At 42.1% G+C, this 20,213-nt stretch overlaps 1 non-coding gene across 1 annotated transcript; it reads right to left on the bottom strand.

Moving 5' to 3' along the window:
• Window positions 1-2,744: 2,744 nt before the first annotated feature.
• Window positions 2,745-2,851, bottom strand: LOC147919141 (small nucleolar RNA R71). The gene has a single exon (XR_015594187.1). It is a non-coding gene; the product is annotated as a small nucleolar RNA R71 (small nucleolar RNA).
• Window positions 2,852-20,213: the final 17,362 nt, after the last annotated feature.

The raw sequence follows: 20,213 nt of genomic DNA, 5'->3' as shown, positions 1-20,213 counted from the left end.
CCTTTTTGTGTAGTAGAATATCCAATGAACATCGCTTTTGTGCTTTTAGCCTCAAGTTTGTCGCGTAATTCACCTGGTCTCAACACGAAACAAGTACAACCAAATACGCGTAAGTAATCAAATGTAGGTTTTTCTTTGTTTAATACCTCAAACGGAGAGACGTCGTGTAGGATCTTAGTGGGAATGCGGTTAATAAGATAGCAAGCTGCAAGGACTGCATCTCCCAAAAAACGCCTAGGTACATTGGTGTGAAACATCATGGACCGAGCGACTTCCATAAGATGTCTATTCTTTCATTCAGCCACACCATTTTGTTGTGGGGTGTAATGGCAGCTGGTTTGGTGGATGATTCCATGGTTGGTCAAGTGTTGTTTGAAGGCATGACTAGTGTATTCGCCACCATTATCCGACCTTAAGATTTTAATCTTAGCATTGTAATGGTTAGTCACATAATTTTGAAAACTAATGAATGCTTCAAGAACCCTATCCTTAGTAGGTAAAAGAGTTAACCAAGTATATTGATATCTTGTGTTTTTGTTGGGTTTTAAGCCTTGTTCTTGCATAGTTTTGTTGCATAATCTTGTCATTCTAGGTTGTTTTAGGAGCATTTGCATCTAGTGTGTTATCTTTCAGGTTCTTGGAGTGATCTCTACACATTTGGAGCATTTGGGCTTGTTTTAATGCAAAGAAGCAAAGAAGAGTGGAGATGGAAAGGTGAAGGTGCGAAGACACACGCGGCCATCTCACTCGGTCAAGAGCTCCCCGATCAAAGCCACGCGACTTCCCCACCCGGACAAAGCTCAACCGATGGAGTTCGAGTGTGCTAAGGTGCGAAGACACACGCAGCCACCACACGCGGCCAAACCTAGACCGGTTGAAGACACGCGGCCACCACACGCGGCCAAGCCATGGCTGATGGAGTTCAGATGACCAAGGCGCGAGGACACATGCGGCCACACCACCCGGCCAAGTCATGGCCGATGGAGCTTAAGTGGCTGAAGGTGCGAAGACACACGCGGCCAGGCGACGCAGCCAAACCTAGACTGATCGAAGACACGCGGCCGCACCACTCGGCCAAGCCATGGCCGATGGAGCCAGGACCTCACTTGTTTTATTCTTGAACTAGGTTTGACCCAGTTTGTTTTGGGTTGACCTAGGTTCTCTTCTACTCTACTATAAATACTCTAAACCTATGAAGAAGACTTATCTATTGTATTATCTCTTGTTAAGTAGCCACCTAGGGTTCTTAAGCTTTTCCATACTTGGTTTTGTTGAATCTTTGGTGGATTTTCCAGTTTTAATAGCAGTTTGTCTTTCAAATCTCTTAATCTACAAGCTTTTATTATGATTTCACAAAGACAAAACTCTTCGCTTTGTGTGATCATGATGATTAGTGAGTAGATCTTTTAAGAACTTTGGGCTTGGTAGATTAGGGAGATAGATGGTTGATCTTTGATGTGTAGGGCTTATTTTATGCATTTCCTATCTTGATTTGTGAAAATATTGCTAGATAGCCTTGATCAAGCTTAAATCTAGACTTTAGGATTTCCATGCCCACAAGGTGTTTGATGAAATTCCTGAACCAAACTTTTCAAGAGCTTTGCATTCCTAGCCAATGGAAATTGATGATTAGGGTGCTTAGTGGTATTTGAATTTGTTCTTAATGCATGTTTGTCTTGTGATTACCTTTGGAAATTGTTGATTATCACTTGATTAGCATAGGATCTCTATCATGGAAATGAATTGATTTGCATAAGTGTTCTAGCCATAGGATTGTTCTTGATTGTTACTTAGACATCTAGGATTGATTAGCTATCTCCCAAGTCAATTACCTTGCCCAAAGTTCTCTTGTTAATCCTTGATTTTCAGTATTATTGCTAGTTGTGTTCTATTGCCTTGAGTTTGCATTGTCTTGTTTACTTTGTTTGAATCATTTTGTTAGCTAAGATTGTGATAAAAGAACTTTTCCTTATTAAGAATAGATTAAACATATTTGTGTATTCTTGGTGTGTTGGTTGATGCAAATTGTGGATTGATAATAATTGATACTAAAGTTACTACATCAATTTGGCGCCGTTGCCCGTTTGCATTCTAATTGACCATTAGGATTTCATCTTTGCTTGAGACTATTCATTTACTTTACACTGTTTGTTGCTTGGGTTGCATTGGTGGTTTGTCTTTGATTTTCAGGGTGTATGAACTTGAGAAGCCACAGTTTAGCAAACTTGTTTCAGCCTGTTGACGACGTACCCCGACTTGAAAGAGAGAACCGCCGTTTAGCCCGCCAAGCCATGGAGAACAACCCTCCTCCAGCCGCTGGTCATAATGGAAATGATCAGCCCAATGAAAACCAAGCTCCTATCTATCCTCCAAGACAACCACGAGTCATTGGAGCCTTTGATCAACCGAACATTCATGGGAACCACCAAGGAATTAGAGCACCAGCTGTTGAGAACAACAACTACGAAATCAAGTCAAGTCTTATCAACATGGTATAAAGCTCGAAATTCCATGGTCTGCCTATGGAAGACCCTCTTGATCACTTGGATCAGTTTGATATGATGTGTGGAACAGTGAAAATCAACGGTATATCGGAAGATGCATTCAAACTCCGCCTCTTTCCGTTTTCTCTTGGAGATAGAGCTAGGACTTGGGAGAAGAACCTACCAGTGGAATCCATTACCTCGTGGGATCAGTGCAAGAGAGCTTTCCTATCCAAGTTCTTCTCAACTACAAGAACAACAAGGTTGAGAAATGAGATATCAAGCTTTGCTCAAAAGGGAAATTAGAGTTTTTGTGAAGCATGGGAGAGATTCAAAGGCTATACTATGCAATGTCCTCATCATGGTTTCTCTAAGTAGTCTCTTCTTAGCACATTGTATAGAGGGGTGCTACCAAAGATAAGAATGTTGCTTGACACAGCAAGTAATGGTAACTTTCTTGGCCAAGATGTTGATGTTGGTATGACTTTGGTGGAGAATCTTGCTCAAAGTGATGGTAACTATGGGGAGGATTATGATAGAACCCCAAGAGATCATTCTGATATGAATGAGCATCACCGCAAGGAGATCAAAGCATTGAATGAAAAGATGGATAAGATGCTTCTTGCAACTCAAAAGCCAGTCCACTTTGTCAATGAATGTGAACTTTATCCAGAAGGTATGGAAGCTTGTGTTGAGAGACAAGAAGAGGTCAATTATGTTGGTGGCCAAGGCTATAACAAGTTCAATCCTAATTACTGCAACCACCCTAACCTCTCTTACCGCAGCACCAATGTGGAGAACCCACAAGATCAGTCTTATCCACCCCAAAAACTACCTGGTTTCCCTTCCCAACCCAACTATCAGCCTCAACCTCAAGGAAACTACAAAGCCAAGCCTCAAAGCTATTCCCAACCTCAACAACAATTGACTGCACCACATCCTCAAGGTCAAGTAGATGACACAAATGCTCTACTTAGACAACTACTAGAAGGACAAGGAAGAGGAGCCATTGAACTTGCTACACAAATGAAAGCCATACACAAAAAGGTTGACAATGTCTATGGTGAGTTAAATGCTAAGTTTGAAAGGTTGCAAACACAGGTCCAGGGCCAAGCTTCTTCCTCTTCAACAAAACAAATGGGTTCTTTACCGGGAAAATCAGAACAAAACCCAAAGGCGTTTTGCAATGCCATCTTCAAGGAAGAAGTGAACAGGGTTACTAGTATGAGTTTAGAAAAATAAAAAATGGATAGCCATGCTGATGAGAATGAAAGGTCTATTGAAGAGATCACTTCTCTCCTATATGGTTCTGCTGCTGAGAGTTTGGTGGTTGCTAAAGTTGAGAAATCTGAGAAGGGATCAAGGGGTAAGGAGATAGTTGCCAAGGAGATTGAAAAGAAAGATGAACCAAGTGTTGCTCTTCCTCTTTATAGTCCTCCAATTCCATTTCCACAAAGGATTCTTACAAAGGCCAAAAAGAAAGTGCTCTCAAGTTTCAAAGCTAATATGAATAGAGTTGGAGCACCTTTGCCTCATGTGGATAGCTTGTCTCAAGTTCCTAGCCATATAGAGTTCATCAAAGCTATTCTAGCGAACAGAGAGAAGGTGGAAGAGATCATGGGAGTTTTTGATTCACCAAGTGAAGAACAACCAAGTCCAAAAACACTTTCCAAGCTTGAAGATCAAGGCAGATTCACTATACCTTGCTCACTTGGTACTTTACAACTTGATGAAGCCTTGTGTGATTCAGGAGCAAGTGTTAATGTGATGTCACTTGAGATGGTAAAGAGTCTTGGGATCAAAGACATGAAGCAACCCTCTTCTTCCATCATGTTTGGAGATGCTTCTTCAAAATACCCACTTGGTTTGATTGCGAACTATCCACTCAAGGTTGGTGATTGTACAGTTCCAACAGACTTCATGGTAGTTAAGATGAAAGAAACCAACATGCTCCCTCTCATACTAGGAACTCCCTTTCACAACACTGTGGGGACAAGCATTGATTTCCCAAATAAGAGAGTAACTCTTATTCATGTGAATCCCAACCTATCATATCCTATCAAACCTTCCTCTACAATGTTTTGTCGAACAATCACTAGTGAAGAAGTGGCAATGAAGGAAAAGCATAGAGACTTGAATGATCAACATCAAGAGCTCCAAGTTGATAAAGTGGAGATTAAAGAGAACACAAAGCTTGATGAGGACATTTTGGATGGTGAGTGTTTAGACTCCTTGTTTGATGACCTCAAAGGAGATTCAAGAGAAGAGGATTTGGGTCAAGCAAATAAAGTTGTTGACAAGAAGAAGAGGAAGAAGGAACAAAACCACCTTCCCAACATTGTTCCGTCTCCTATGAATTTGTGTTTGCATCCCTTGGGGCTTGTTGATGGAGCAATAGAGTACAAAGTGAAGCACAAAGGTTCTTCTTCACCCTTTGCAAGTGTCAAAGCCAAGCTAGCTCCCAACTATCATTATGACAAGGATAAGCTTCATGAACTTCTCTCAAGTGACATGACTTTCAACCTCCAATCTCCTTCCACCAATTCAACAAGATCTCAAGGGAGCACTAAAGCTCCTCCTATCACTCCATTCTCTAAAGTTCACAACTAGGGCCAAGGTATGGTCCTCACATCCCATTGTATATATATCATTTGAGTCTTGTTTTCTTTATTTTATTAGTCTTTCTCTTGGACTTCTCTCACACAGGGACTGTGCGAATTAAGTTTGGGGGAGAGACTAGCCATCTAACATTGTGTTCTATTTTGATTTTCATGTTTTGTGTGATGCATTGTTAATAGCTATGTTTTGAGAAAAATCAAAATTTTTTTTGAAAATTTAAAAAAACCAAAAACAAATGCATGTAGCTTTGCATATTCATTCTTGTGTTTATGATTGAGTCTAGAAGCATTTAGTATGCATTTTCATTTGCATTTGGGATAATAATGAAATTTCTTTGTAAAGGTTGAGTTTTAGGATTGAACCCACAGCCCTCATTTATAGTTCATTGGTGCTTGTTTAATCTTTGGAAAAAATGAAGAATCTAGGCTTAAAAGGATTGTGTCACTTGAAAGCATTTTCTTCTAGTGTAAAGCTTGCTTGATCATTGATGCATCTCTATATTATTTGGACTTTAATTTGATCTTTAAATTATCTTGCATATGGACTATGAATGCTAGCTCATGGAACTTTCATTTGGTTTAACTATCTCTATTTGCCACTCTATTTTGTTTAACCCAATCTCTTGCCACACCTTTGAACCCCAGCCTTTTCTTTCAAGCCTTGTATTGATTTGTTGAGTGAGGCCTTTTCTTGATAATGTAGGTTGTGAAATCTTGAGAGTATTGAGAATGACAAAGAACTGGCTCTTGTTTTTAGCTAGGCTTGGAATCTTTATAGCTAGCTAATAGGACTGGTTTTGAAAGAAATAGGTGGTTAGAATGTTGATTTGGGTTCAAGTTTGGGAAGAAGGGAGAATAAGAAGGGAAATAAAGGTTTACTTGGTCAAAAGAAAAGAAAAAGTCTCTAAGGTTAAGTTGGTATTAAGCTCTAAGTCTCAAAGAAAAGGGGTAGAAAGTGTTGTTATAATCTCCTAGAATCAAAATGAAAAGATTAAAGGAAAATCAAACAAGATTGTGAGTATAGCAAAGAATGAATAAGAAAGAAAAGGAGCTAGTGTTTAAAGCAAGAACAGCCTTAGAGATACAATAAAAACAAAGGAATAAGACCATAAGTAAAGAAGAAAAAGGGGGTAAGTTGAATAAGATTGAGTTTTTGGGTTTGAAAGGAAGATAAGTAAGATGAGAAAAAGGGTAGAAAAACTTCTAGGTGGGTAGAACATCAAGAGCTAAGCTTTGTATGCCCAAATTATTCTCAGTCTTAGATAGATTTCATGACTGTCTAGCATTCCTCTTTGTTTGAGAGTTAACCACCCAAAAACACCTTAAACCAATTGAGCTTGATTTATTTTCCATTTGCAAGATCACACCAAGCACTTTAATGAATGTGAAAGAGATGTTCAATAGGATTGCAAGTCTTTGCCAATAGATAGAAGATGAACTAGAGTGGTGCATTGTGTTAAGGTTAGAAAAATATTTGTAAGGACTTTGATTGATCTTAGCACCATTGAACTGCATCTAAGGACTTTGGTTTGAATCCTTTATCTCATGCCTTTAGGTTCTGAATCCCATTTTTAAACCTCTCTCTCTCAATTTTTGTTTGGTTCTTGCTTGAAAACCAGCAAGAGATAAGTTTGGGGGAGTTGATATCTTGTGTTTTTGTTGGGTTTTAAGCCTTGTTCTTGCATAGTTTTGTTGCATAATCTTGTCATTCTAGGTTGTTTTAGGAGCATTTGCATCTAGTTTGTTATCTTTCAGGTTCTTGGAGTGATCTCTACACATTTGGAGCATTTGGGCTTGTTTTAATGTAAAGAAGCAAAGAAGAGTGGAGATGGAAAGGTGAAGGTGCGAAGACACACGCGGCCATCTCACTCGGTCAAGAGCTCCCCAATCAAAGCCACGCGACTTCCCCACTCGGCCAAAGCTCAACCGATGGAGTTCGAGTGTGCTAAGGTGCGAAGACACACGCGGCCACCACACGCGGCCAAACCTAGACCGGTTGAAGACACGCGGCCACCACACGCGGCCAAGCCATGGCCGATGGAGCTTAAGTGGCTGAAGGTGCAAAGACACACGCGGCCAAACCTAAACCGATCGAAGACACGCGGTCGCACCACTCGGCCAAGCCATGGCCGATGGAGCCAGCACCTCACTTTTTTTATTCTTGAACCGGGTTTGACCCAGTTTGTTTTGGGTTGACCTAGGTTCTCTTCTACTTTACTATAAATACTCTAAACCTATTAAGAAGACTTATCTCTTGTATTATCTCTTGTTAAGTAGCCACCTAGGGTTCTTAAGCTTTTCCATACTTGGTTTTGTTGAATCTTTGGTGGATTTTCTAGTTTTAATAGCAGTTTGTCTTTCAAATCTCTTAATCTACAAGCTTTTATTATGATTTCACAAAGACAAAACTCTTCCCTTTGTGTGATCATGATGATTAGTGAGTAGATCTTTTAAGAACTTTGGGATTGGTAGATTAGGGAGATAGATGGTTGATCTTTGATGTCTAGGGCTTATTTTATGCATTTCCTATCTTGATTTGTGATAATATTGCTAGATAGCCTTGATCAAGCTTAAATCTAGACTTTAGGATTTCCATGCCCACAAGGGGTTTGATGAAATTCCTGAACCAAACTTTTCAAGAGCTTTGCATTCCTAGCCAATGGAAATTGATGATTAGGGTGCTTAGTGGGATTTTAACTTGTTCTTAATGCATGTTTGTCTTGTGATTACCTTTGGAAATTGTTGATTATCACTTGATTAGCATAGGATCTCTATCATGGAAATGAATTGATTTGCATAAGTGTTCTAGCCATAGGATTGTTCTTGATTGTTACTTAGACATCTAGGATTGATTAGCTATCTCCCAAGTCAATTACCTTGCCCAAGGTTCTCTTGTTAATCCTTGATTTTCAGTATTATTGCTAGTTGTGTTCTATTGCCTTGAGTTTGCACTGTCTTGTTTACTTTGTTTGAATCATTTTGTTAGCTAAGATTGTGATAAAAGAACTTTTCCTTATTAAGAATAGATTAAGCATATTTGTGTATTCTTGGTGTGTTGGTTGATGCAAATTGTGGATTGATAATAATTGATACTAAAGTTACTACATCATATATTTAGACTTCTCATCAATAAATGTAACAAAATACTTTTGATTTTCTCTAGACAAACATGGAGAAGTCCACACATTCGAGTGAACCAAATCAAAACAATTTTCATAAATAGTTAAAGACTTTGGAAAAACAGTTTTGCAATGTTTACCAAGAATACAAGCCTCACATTCATTGTTTTCAAAAGAAATACTTGGAAACATAATTTCTAAGGCACGAGAATGAGGATGTCCTAATCTAGCATGCCATATAGCATTGTTTGCTGTAATAGAAACCGAACTAAAACATGAAGCATTAGAGGAAGATAGATTTAAGTCTTCAAGAACATATAAGTCATCCTTGGAACCTCCTTGTCCAAGTACTTGACTGGTCTCAATATCCTGAAATTGCACATTGTTAGGACCAAATATAGCATAACAGTTTAAATCGGTGGTAGCTCGTTTAACCGAGAGTAAATTTGAGGTAAAGCTAGGAATATAGAATGCTTGAGTGGTCTTATCAAATAATTTTAGATTACCAATTCCTTTAACTGGAACTTTCTCACCATTAGCTATAATCACATTTCCATTGGCCGGTTTAATTTCACTAATTAGCTTAGAGTCACTAATCATATGGTGTGAAGCACCGGAATCAACTATAAGAGGTTTAGTTTGATTTAAAGCAAGATAGGAGTTACCGGAGGCGTCTTTGAGAGCTTTAATGAGAGCATCAAGATCAGACTTCCTCACGAGGTCAGAATTGGCGGCCAGGGCGGTTCCATTTACATCAGAGGCATGCTGGTTTGGTTCTGCACTCGGCGGCTCCACGGTCGCTTGATGTGCTCTTGGCCCTCCACGGTTGTTCATAGGTCGGTTGGCTCGAAGATGTGGGTGAAGAATCCAACACTAACTCTTGAAGTGACCCGGCTTCTTGCAATGGTTACACACTGGAGGGTTCTTGTCTTCATGCCGATAGTAGCCCTTGTTTGCGGTTGCTACTTCAACCTTGTTAGCGGTTACAAGCTCCCCCTTGCTTCCAAACAGCCCCATGGAGCCATGCTCCTTTTGGATATGGCTACACACATCCTCTAGGCTGAGAAGCTTATCCGACCTCAAGATATGTTTGATGAGGTCATTGTAAGACGGATTCAGTGTGAGGAGGAGGCCGAACACCTTTTCTTGCTCTCGACTCTCGTTAAGTATGGCCGGATCAAGTGTGGCTGGCCTAAGCATCTCAAGCTCAGCCCAAAGAGACCTAAACTTTCCAAAGTGTTTGGTGAACTCCATGTCTTCTTGGCTTAGGTTGTTGATGGCTCTCTTGATCTCAAATACTCGGTTTAAATTAGTGGTGTTGCCAAACACATTTGGTAAGGTATCCCATAGATCATTGGCCGTCTCGCAATATGAGTAGGCTTCGAGTATTGGAGCATCAAGGGAGTTTTGTATGATGGAAAGAACACCTTGGTCTTCTTGAAACCATTGTCTTCACCGCTTGTGACCGCTTCTTTGCCGTCTTTGGTGGGCTCTTCTTTTGGAGCCTCACTCGTGGTAATATGGGTCCAAAGCCCTCAGCCGCATAGTGCCGTCTTTGTGGTCCTCGCCCACAACAAGTAGTTCTCTCCTTTGAGAGTAACTGGAACAATCAAGGTGTTAGTGCCTTCCATGGAGTTTTGTCTGCTGGTCAATAGTATTACCCAACGGTTAAAGATAATCGACTTTTGAGAACGAAACCGAAGAGAAGAGAAGAGATAGTGCGGAAGTTTGTGATGAGTGAAGGATTTGTAGTTAGGAACAACAAGGCTCTGATACCATGTAAGTTTAGAAACAAAGAGAGTGTAGAACGATTGAGTGTATAGAACGAGAGAGTTTGAGTGTGTTCGAAAGTGTAAGAGTGTAAGAGAGAGAGTATAGAAGAAGCAAAGAACTTCTTACTTGATTTAGTTCATAGATACAATCCTAATATAGACACTAATCTAGAGAATATTCTATACAAGATGCTGCACGATTTACATGATGAAAGTGACATCTTAGCCTCCTTAACACAACATGTGACTAACGGTTGACTTGTGCTTCCCACTTGCTTCAAGTCGCCAACGGTAACATAGGAAGGATCTAGAGACTTTGGTTGAGCTACACATGAGTCTTGTAAGGCTTTGAATGGCCTTCTACACAAGATTGTACGGACGGCCCGGTGGTAGTTGTACGGACGGCCGGCTTGAGTTGTACGGACGGTGGTTGTACGGACAAGGGTGATTGATCCCAATTTATAAGAGATAGTCCTCTGTGACTCCATTGACATTGATGCTTGTGATTATATCCTCAAAGTGCTCAATGTGGTCTAGAGGCTTCTGATGTGGCAAGTTCTGGAATGGTCTTTGGCCAACAAGAGCAAAGTATGCAGGCTTCAGCTCAAAATCATTCCTTGAAAATAGAGGAGGGATAATTGGGGTGCGGTTCTCATAGAACAAGTCTGGTCTGTTGAAGTCCACAAGAGTCTTGACAAGCTCTCCATTGTTGTCCCGTCTAGGCTGAAGGTTCTGCTGGTTGTTACCATCCAAATTGGCTCCATTCGCACCAGCTCCGACATTGCGTCGATCAACGCCAGCATTGCATCGATCGATGCCTTCCTGATTGCATCGATCGATGCCATTGTTGCGTCGATCGATGCAACCTGCATTTTCACCAACCACGACGAGTTCTTCCTGAATAACCCCTCCATCAGCATCAAGTTTTTGGCCTATCTCATTGCGCACATGACCCTCTTGATCTCTCAAAACTCTAGCCTCATCAGGTCTCAGTATGATTCGGTTGACCATCTTTGCTGATTTGGCTGCTTTTGTGTTATCACGCTCTAGTTGTCCTAACTCTTGGTTTGTAAGCTTAACAACTGGACCAGTAGGATTTTTCCTGGTGCTTGGCTTAGGCATGTACCTGAAACACACAAGAGAAAAGAAACAAAAGCGTGTGAGTAAAACAGAAAAAGAAAAATTTAGACAAAATCAAAGATTTTAATCTAATGGTGAATCAAAAGAGTCCCCGGCAACGGCGCCAAAATTTGATATTTTTAAATTGTAATACCCTAATTGTACTAACAGCCTTGCAGTTGTAATACTCTAGGGGTCGAATCCACGTAGACTATAGTTCACACAATAGACTTATTACTCTTTCAATTATGCTAAATCAAAATATTAAATTAAAGACAATGCAAAACAGAATTTAAAAGTGTTGTAAATTCAGGAATTAAAAACGCTAGGCCTACGGAAATTCTCAGGAATTTATGAAATATTAAATCAATCAATAAATTAGGATCAGATCTAGAACTCTAAACTCTTTTGCAAAATAAATTAGTTCTCACTGCAAATATTATCTAAATTTAAAACCAGAAAATCCAAATCACTTTGCAAAATTCAAGGTTAAAAATCAGCTTTAAAAACAAGTTTAGATTGTTCACAAAATCACTAAATCAAATCTCTTTGCAGAAAGTAATTTTGCTCATCAAAAGGTTTTATCAGGAAAATCAATTATATTCTCATATAAATTTATTTTTCTAGGTATTAATTCTAGGTGATCAATCAAGAATTAATATGAAGAACAACCTATGATGAAGATCTAGAAAGATAAAGAATCCTAAATAAACAGATCTAATAAATAATAAAAACCCTATGAAAAACTCTGAACCTAACAAGATATCTACTCAGACATGATTAATGAAACAAAAACCATGGATAAAATAGATATCATTAAACTCAAAAGAGAAGAACAAAGGAGTTTAGAAAAGCTTCTCTCAACAGGGCTGAGTTCTTGACTTGTCTCTCCCAAAAAGCTCTCAGGGTCTCTCTCTCTCAAAAGGTGGCAGAAAATAAAACTTAGGTCTAAACAATGACCCAAAAATCCTATTTATATTCCTAAACACGTCCAGGGACTAATGATGCAAATATGGAAAAATTTGGAGCAACTTTGTAAATCTTCAAAACTTGTGGGAAAACTTCCAATTTGTCTTGTGGACTCTGCATCGACCGATGCTGATGTTGTGTCGATCGATGCATCCTCTGAATTTGCCTCCCAACTTCGTAGCTCAGCCTCAATGCTTGATTAAGCTCCAAATCTTCCTATTTAGCTCCATTATCCTATAAAAACTCAAAAGACTCTAAAAATACCAAAAAGACTCAATAAATAAGACTTATATCATGGCTAAAAACACCTAAAAACCATGATATATCAACAATGATGGATCAAACGACGACATGTGAAGGTTGGCTCGCCTCACGATACGGCCAGACTAACGAAGGCGAACCCGGTTCGAGTCATTAGGGTTCTCTCGCTAGAGCAATCCCGGATTGGTTCTAAGGAGAGGATTGAGACAAGGTCAAAGAATCTCTGTTTGAGAAATGTTTTTATTTCATTCAAGTCTAAGGGTTACAAGAGGATAAGAGAGGGTTTAAATAGCTAGGTTAAAGGAGAGGCTTAAGGACATGCGGACTCGCAATAGTCCGCACACTTGTCCTTAGACGTGTTCTCTTTGAAATAGAACATGTCGCTCCTTAGCGATTCAAACACAACCACAAACTCTACTTAACGTTCAAAAGAAGATTCTAGAGTTCAAATCAAAACGCAGAGCATAAGTAAAGATAGAAAACTGTCTTCGGCCTTAGCGCGGGAAACGAATTGGCTTTGGACGTTTTGCATTAAAGCTCCTCGCCTCGTTAAAACCTCCTCCGGTAAACCTGGTGGGATAAACCCGGAGTGAGGAAAAAGAGTACGATTCCTCGCTCACAATGACTTGGTTTCCTTCACCCTTGGGTAAGGGTGAAGGCCGTGCGAACTGTCTCTTCACAGTCTTCTTTGGTCGGGTCGCGGTGTTGGATGAACGCTTGGACAAAGAGGTTGATCCGCTGCTTGGTAGACTTGACGGAGCTCCTAGACCTTATCGTGGCTTCTGGGAGGACTACTGGTGCCTTGGCCGCATTTGAAGCAAATGTCTTGGTCGCGTCCGGTGCGTCTTGGTCATGCATCTCGATCGCATCCGGTGCGTCTTGGTCGGGTTCCGGTCCTATGCTCAACTCATTCCCTCCCCTTTGAAAAGATTTTGTCCCCAAAACATCTTCGTCGTCACCTGCGTCAAACGGAACAAGATTAGTAACGTTGAAAGAGGTTGATGTATTATACTCACCTGGTAGTTCAAGACGGTAGGCGTTGTCGTTGATCTTCTCGATGACTCTGAATGGTCCGTCTCCGCGTGGACTAAGCTTGTCCTTTCTCTTCTGTTGGAACCACTCCGGCCATAAGTGCAACCAAACCCAATCTCCTGGTTTGAACAACATCGGCTTGCGTCCGCGGTTCAAGAAGCGCGCATACTGTTCGTCCTTCTCTCGATGTTTGCTCGAACCTCCTCGTGCAGCTTCTTGACTAACTCGGCTCTCGCGGCTCCATCTTGGTTCTCGGTCTCGTCCGGTGGTAGACGTAGGATATCCATAGGCGTGAGAGGCTTGAAACCGTAGGCGACCTCGAATGGTGATTTCTTGGTGGCGGAAGGAATGGCCTAGTTATAAGCGAACTCAATGAGGGGAATGCACTCAAGCCACGAGCCTTTGTTGCTCGCGATTGCTGTCCGAAGTAGGGCTCCGATCGAACGATTCACAACCTCTGTCTGGCCGTTGGTTTGCGGATGAGCAGCGGTGTATAACAACTTAGTGCCAAGCTTCTTCCACAGAGTTCGCCAAAAATGGCCAAGGAACTTCGGGTCTCGATCCGAAACGATAGTGCGCTGTAAGCCGTGAAGTCGTATCACCTGATTGACGAAGAGATTTGCCAGTTGCACAGTGTCGTGGTTCTTGTTGCATTGTATAAAGTGCGCCATCTTCGAGAACCTGTCAACCACGACCATCAAGCTATCTTTATGGTGTAAGAGAGATAGACCGAGAATGAAATCCATCGATAAGTCGATCCGAGGCGCTGTTGACACTGGTAGAGGGATGTAAAGGCCGTGAGGGTGAGTTGTTGACTTTGAAGCTCGACACACTACGCAGCGTCCACAGTGTTTCTCGACCATGCTATGCATCTTCGGCCAATAGAAATGCTCTTGAAGCACGGCTAGCGTCTTGGTGATACCAAAGTGCCCGGACAAACCTCCACTGTGAGCTTCTCGGACTAGTAACTCGCGAATGGATCCGGTGAGAATGCAAAGTCGTCAGCCTCGGAACAAGAACCCTTCATGCAAGTAGAACTCGGTGTAGACGCCTTTACCGTGGTTCTTGAAGCAATTACCGAACTCGATATCATCGGCGTATGCGTCCTTAATACTCTCGAACCCCAATACCCTGGCGTCCATTCTGGTGATCAAAGCGTGCCTTCGTGATAAAGCGTCGGCTACAACGTTCTCCTTGCCCTTCTTGTATTTGATCACGTACGGAAAGGACTCAATGAACTCTAACCACTTTTCGTGTCTCCTCTTGAGGTTGATCTGGCCGCGTAAGTGCTTCAACGTCTCGTGATCCATGTAAATCACGAACTCTCGAGCTAATAGGTAGCGCTGCCAAACCTCCATTGCGCGGACTAGGGCGTAAAGTTCTTTGTCATAAGTGGGATAGTTGAGGGTGGCGCCGCTGAGCTTTTCGCTGAAGTAAGCCACCAGTTTGCCTCCTTGAGTGAGAACCACACCGATGCCTACACCAGACGTATCGCACTCCAATTCGAACGTCTTGTTGAAGTCAGGTAAGGTAAGTAGAGGGGCGTGAGTGAGTCGCCTTTTGAGCTTTTTGAACGCTCGGTCTTGCTCCTCTCCCCATTTGAACTCCTGGTTCTTTTTGATCACTGCGGTGAGGGGCGCCGCAACCGTGCTAAAATCCTTCATGAACCTCCGGTAGAAGCTAGCGAGGCCGTGGAACGATCGGACGTGCAAGATACTTGTAGGCGTGGGCCACTCCTCTATGGCGCGAATCTTCTCTCCATCTACCTTGAGGCCCTGTTCACTTACAACAAAACCTAAAAATACTAACTCATTAGCAGCAAAGACGCACTTTTTCAAGTTGGCGTACAATTGCTCTTCGCGGAGAGTAATCAAGATAGATTCTAGGTGCATAACATGATCCGATAAACATGAGCTATACACGAGAATGTCATTAAAGTAAACTACATCAAAATTACTGATGTAGGCTCTTAAAAATGGTTCATAAGTCGCATAAATGTAGAAGGAGCGTTAGATAAACCGAATAGCATTACCAACCATTCGTACAAACCTTGCTTTATCTTGAAAGCGGTTTTTAACTCATCACCCTCCTTCATTCAAACCTGGTGATAACCGCTCTTAAGATCGATCTTTGAGAAGACGCTTGATCCGCTTAACTCATCGAGCATGTCGTCTAGCCTCGGTATAGGATGCCGATACTTGATGGTGATATTGTTCACAGCTCTACAATCAACACACATTTGCCAGGAGCCATCTTTCTTCGGCACTAGGAGAACAGGAATGGCGCACGGGCTCAAACTCTCTCGGACGTATCCCTGGGACATAAGCTCGGACACTTGGCGCTCCAACTCCTTGGCTCGGACATCGATTTGATGTTCAAAGCCTCTTATTTGTGGTAACCCTTCGGGTAGCTCATCAGGAAACACGTCCTTGAAACGTCTAAGAACATCGAGTATCACCTCCGGTAGCGCCTCCATGGTACCTTCAAGCCCTTCAGCCAATAAATCTTGAAACACCATCAATAAAACTTGGTAGGAGTCCTTAAGGGACTTTCTAACATCACTAGATTGAATTAGAAAGTTCGTTTTAGAGTCTGAATCCTTAGACAGTTTCGATTGCATTTCATGAACTTGTGTGGGGCTCAATGGTTTCAAACAAATGCGCTTATTGTCATGAACAAAATAATATTGGTTGGTGTGGCCACAGTGAGTGGTTCTCTTATCAAACTGCCAAGGACGCCTGTAACACCCCCGAACCGTTTTATGACCACGAAGGCCATCGGACAGCCACAAGACGCTACGATAGGAACTGCACCGAGGTGATACGGTTGAGGGACGGAAGCTGCAGACTTCCCGACCGGTCCTCCCTGGCATAACTCCACCCGCAACCGAGACTACTTAGGCTTTGCAACCCTTGTGGCCTGGTGCGTTGTGTTAGCCCGGACTAGGCCGAGTATCATTTGCAACTTGCCATGTTTTCCCTGAAAACCGTATATATTACTTTAATAAAATATTTCATCGAAAATAAATCGTTAAAGCAATATACAAAGATAGTCGGATAATTTTTTTACATAACCGTTTATGAAAATATAGGGTTTTACAAAGAACAAAAGAAAACCCTATCTGGTACCCTAATGTTTGCTCCAGCTCTATACTCACTTAGGCTTCCCTGCAAGACAAAATAATATCATGAGTAATCTAAGATTACTCAGTGAGCCTGGGCACCCCTTTCTCCTAAACAGGATTCTACTTTCCCCAACCCGACTACCCCGGCAAGCAAAGAAAACAAGCAAGGCAAACTAGCTAGCAAATAATCAAAGCAACACAGCTAAAACAATAACGGAAGCAATTAAACAACAAACAAGCAAGAGAGGTTAGATCCAAAACAACTCGACTCGAACTATCTAGACTCGCTATTCACAGAGAAAGACGACTAAAGAAACTTTAGACTCTTAACTCTACGCGACTCGCAAGGACGACTAGAATAAACAAGGGACACTTGAATTACCCTAGACTCCTTCATCCATCAATCACATTTAAGACATCTAGAATACAACAAGAAATACCCTAGACTCTTTCACCTAAGGGCCCTCGATAATCTGTTCCGTTCCACAACGTTTCTCATGCCGAGACCATAAAGGTAACCAGCATGAGTCCACACATTTGCTACATCGTCATGTAGCGGTCACACTAGTAGCTAGCTAGTCGTGAAAGTGTCCCACACGAGTCGTCATCGGGAACTCACGCGTGACATCCGTATTTGGAACAGAAGATCGACTTTACTATTCTAACTAAGACTCGAGAAACAAATTCAAGAGACTAAGCTAAAATAAAACACACAATAATTCAAGCAATGATAAATCAAGCACGCAAGCATGAAATCAAGCAAGAATACGACATGCAATAATCAACAAGCAACAAGAAATACAATTCAAGCAACTTAAGATTATTTTTCATGCATGCAACCAAATTAAGCAACTTAAGCAAAATTAATGCAATAAGTTCTCATACACATGCAACCAAATTGATTTAACCGTTTTAAATCCTTAAGTCCAAATTATGCATGCAAGGCCATTCGATTTAATCTCTTAAATCCTTAAGTTCGTTTAAGCATGCAATTAACCTCATTCAATATTATGCAATAAAATGCAAAATACTTAACTCATTTAACCATGCATGGAACCAATTTTTAAGCAAGAATTATTGCTAGTAAAAATCCACTAGGTTCGATCAAGCATGCAACCCTTTATCCAAATTTTAAGTGATCCGATTATACTTAAAATGCATCCAAGTTCATCTTATATGGTGATTCAAATTTGATGTGCGTTTAAACATTTCACTAGCATGAATCCTACCATTCGCATGCATCAAGTTTAAACCGATTCTACATGAATCTACTCTACATGCATTACCGCATAACTCACCCTTACGCAACCACTTGATAATCGGACTTCACCGCACCACTCGATCAGACAATCTTCTTCTCCCTTGCGTCAGATAGCGTCCCGCTCTCGTCCGAAACCACCGTCTCGCTCTCATCTTTTCTCGACCATAAACCGTGTCTTGCTCTCGGTCTTCTTCGATCACAAGTATCGTCTCGTCTCGACACAACACCGTCTCCTTCTCGATGATCTTTCGACACAACCACCGTCTCTACTCGATGATCTCTCCCTCGTCTTTCTCTCGATGGAAAACCGCGTCTCGCCTCTTGATTTTCCCCCGATAGCAACACCGTCTCCTCTCGACTCTCTTTGACACAATCACCTTCTCCTCTCGATCTTCCCTCGACGCAAGCGTTGATGATCTCTCTCTCTCTCTCGATCTCTCTCAATTCTAAGTGAAAGAAGACAGTGTTTAAGGACTCAAGAGTTTTTGTGAGGAAATGAGAGAAAACCACCAAATGAAGTTTCACATCCTCTATTTATAGAGAGTTTGGGCGGTGGAGTTGTCCAATGCATGAGGTGCATTTTCTCTTCTTAGTGCATGTCTTCTACACTTGTGCGATAATGAGATTAACACTTGGCCACTAAAACTTTGTTTAATCTCCACTAATCCCACTATCTCCTTCTTGATTTGTTTATTATTCCACTATCTCCTTCTTGATTTGTTTATTATTCCACTATCTCCTTCTTGATTAATTTAGTCTTCCACTAACTCTTCCTTGATTAAATTAATCTCCATTTTCTCTTGACTTAGTCGATTTTTGTTGAAGGAAGATTTTTTTGTTGGATCGGTTAGCGTCTTTCGCAAAACCCATCCTCTCGTCCGACGTTTCTCGACGCCTCTCGGAAAGTCTCGGTCTTGCTTGGACGCTCCTCTCGGCATTTCCCGGACAGTATCGGTCCTCTCGATATTTCTCGGACAGTTTTCTCGGTCTCTCGGATGCTATCAGTCTTCTCGGCAATACTCGAATAATCTTCTCGGTCTCTCGGACAGTTTTCTCGATCATGTCCGGACTTCCCAGTCTTCCCCCGGTCATCTCCCAGACATCTCTCGGACGTCTCGGTCTTCTCTCTCGGTACTTAACCGTCTCTTCCGCGGATGTCATTTCCGCATAAGTTGTTAATTTTCGATCGGTCTTAAGGTCTCGATTGCACCTCCGGTCACTCCAGTCTTGGCTCGGCCATTCTCCGACTCACGAATATTTCTTTGGACTTCCGTTGGTCATTCGTTTTTGTTTTACTTCTTCTTTCTTCTTAGGTCTTTTCCGGGTAATTTCCTTGAATTTTTTATTTTGGGATTTTTGCCCTTGGTGAGGGTCATTACAACGCCCCAAAAGGAGGTGGCTAGCTTGCATTGGAACCACATCACATAAGACTTGGTCTTTGTAAGGACCAACACTAAACGGAACCGTGACTTGTTCTTTCACATGAATCACGGTTTTGTCATTCAACCATTTTAAACGATAAGGTCGAGGCTGGTTTGTGGTATTGAGGGATAATTTCTTGACTAGACTGGAGCTTGCCACGTTAGTGCAAGATCCACCATCTATAATCAATCCACAAACCTTCCCACTTACAGTGCATCGAGTGTGGAATATGTTGTCGCGCTGGCTTGCGTCATCGACAGTCGCCACGCTGGTGTTGAGGACACGGCGGATCATCAGGAGCTCTCCTACGTCTGGTTCAGCTACGGCCTCTTCCAGCTCTGCCTCAACTCGGTCGTCCTCCTCGACCGCTTCTCCGTCGGAATCAAGCTCCCCGGATTCGATGATGATCATGGTGCGCGCATTCGGACACTCGCGAGCGTAGTGGCCTCGTCCTTGACACTTGAAACACACGATGTTGCGGCTTCGGACGTCAGTGGTGTTACGTCTTGGTTCTTGAATTTCGTTGCTGGCCGGTTCTCTTGCTTTGAACCTTGTGTCGACGTTGATCGCTTTCGGCTTCTCTTGTGGCCGGTTTGATGTTGTCGTGTTTGGAGACCAGTTTGGAACTCCTTGAGTTCTGGTGCGACTTGAGGCGGCGTTCTTCTTCTTGATTTGTCCCTCAATTTGCACTGATAGGTGCAACAACTCCTCGAAGCGTTGGTAATGGTGTCGTTCGACCTTGCGCGCGATTCGGTCTTCTAAACCGTCTAAGAACTACGCCATGAGAGACTCTTCAGAGTCTTCGACTTGGAGTCGGTTGCGTAAGTGTTCGAACTCCTCGAAATACTCCTCCACAGTTCGCGTCCCTTGTGTGAGCCTCCGGAACTTCTTTTGGAGCTCGCGGTGGTAAAGCAGTGGAACATAACGCCTCCGCATCTGGGACTTCAAGACCTCCCAAACGGTGATTGGCCGGTCATGATTACGGCGTTGCTCGGCTTCAAGACGGTCCCACCAGGTGAGAGCGTAGTCGGTG

Source organism: Camelina sativa, chromosome 20 (genome assembly GCF_030686135.1).
Source record: "Camelina sativa cultivar CO46 ecotype springtype chromosome 20, ASM3068613v1".
Taxonomy (NCBI): Eukaryota; Viridiplantae; Streptophyta; class Magnoliopsida; order Brassicales; family Brassicaceae; genus Camelina; species Camelina sativa.
The sequence above is the reverse complement of the archived record's forward strand: the minus strand, read 5'-3'. Positions and strand labels throughout refer to the sequence as shown.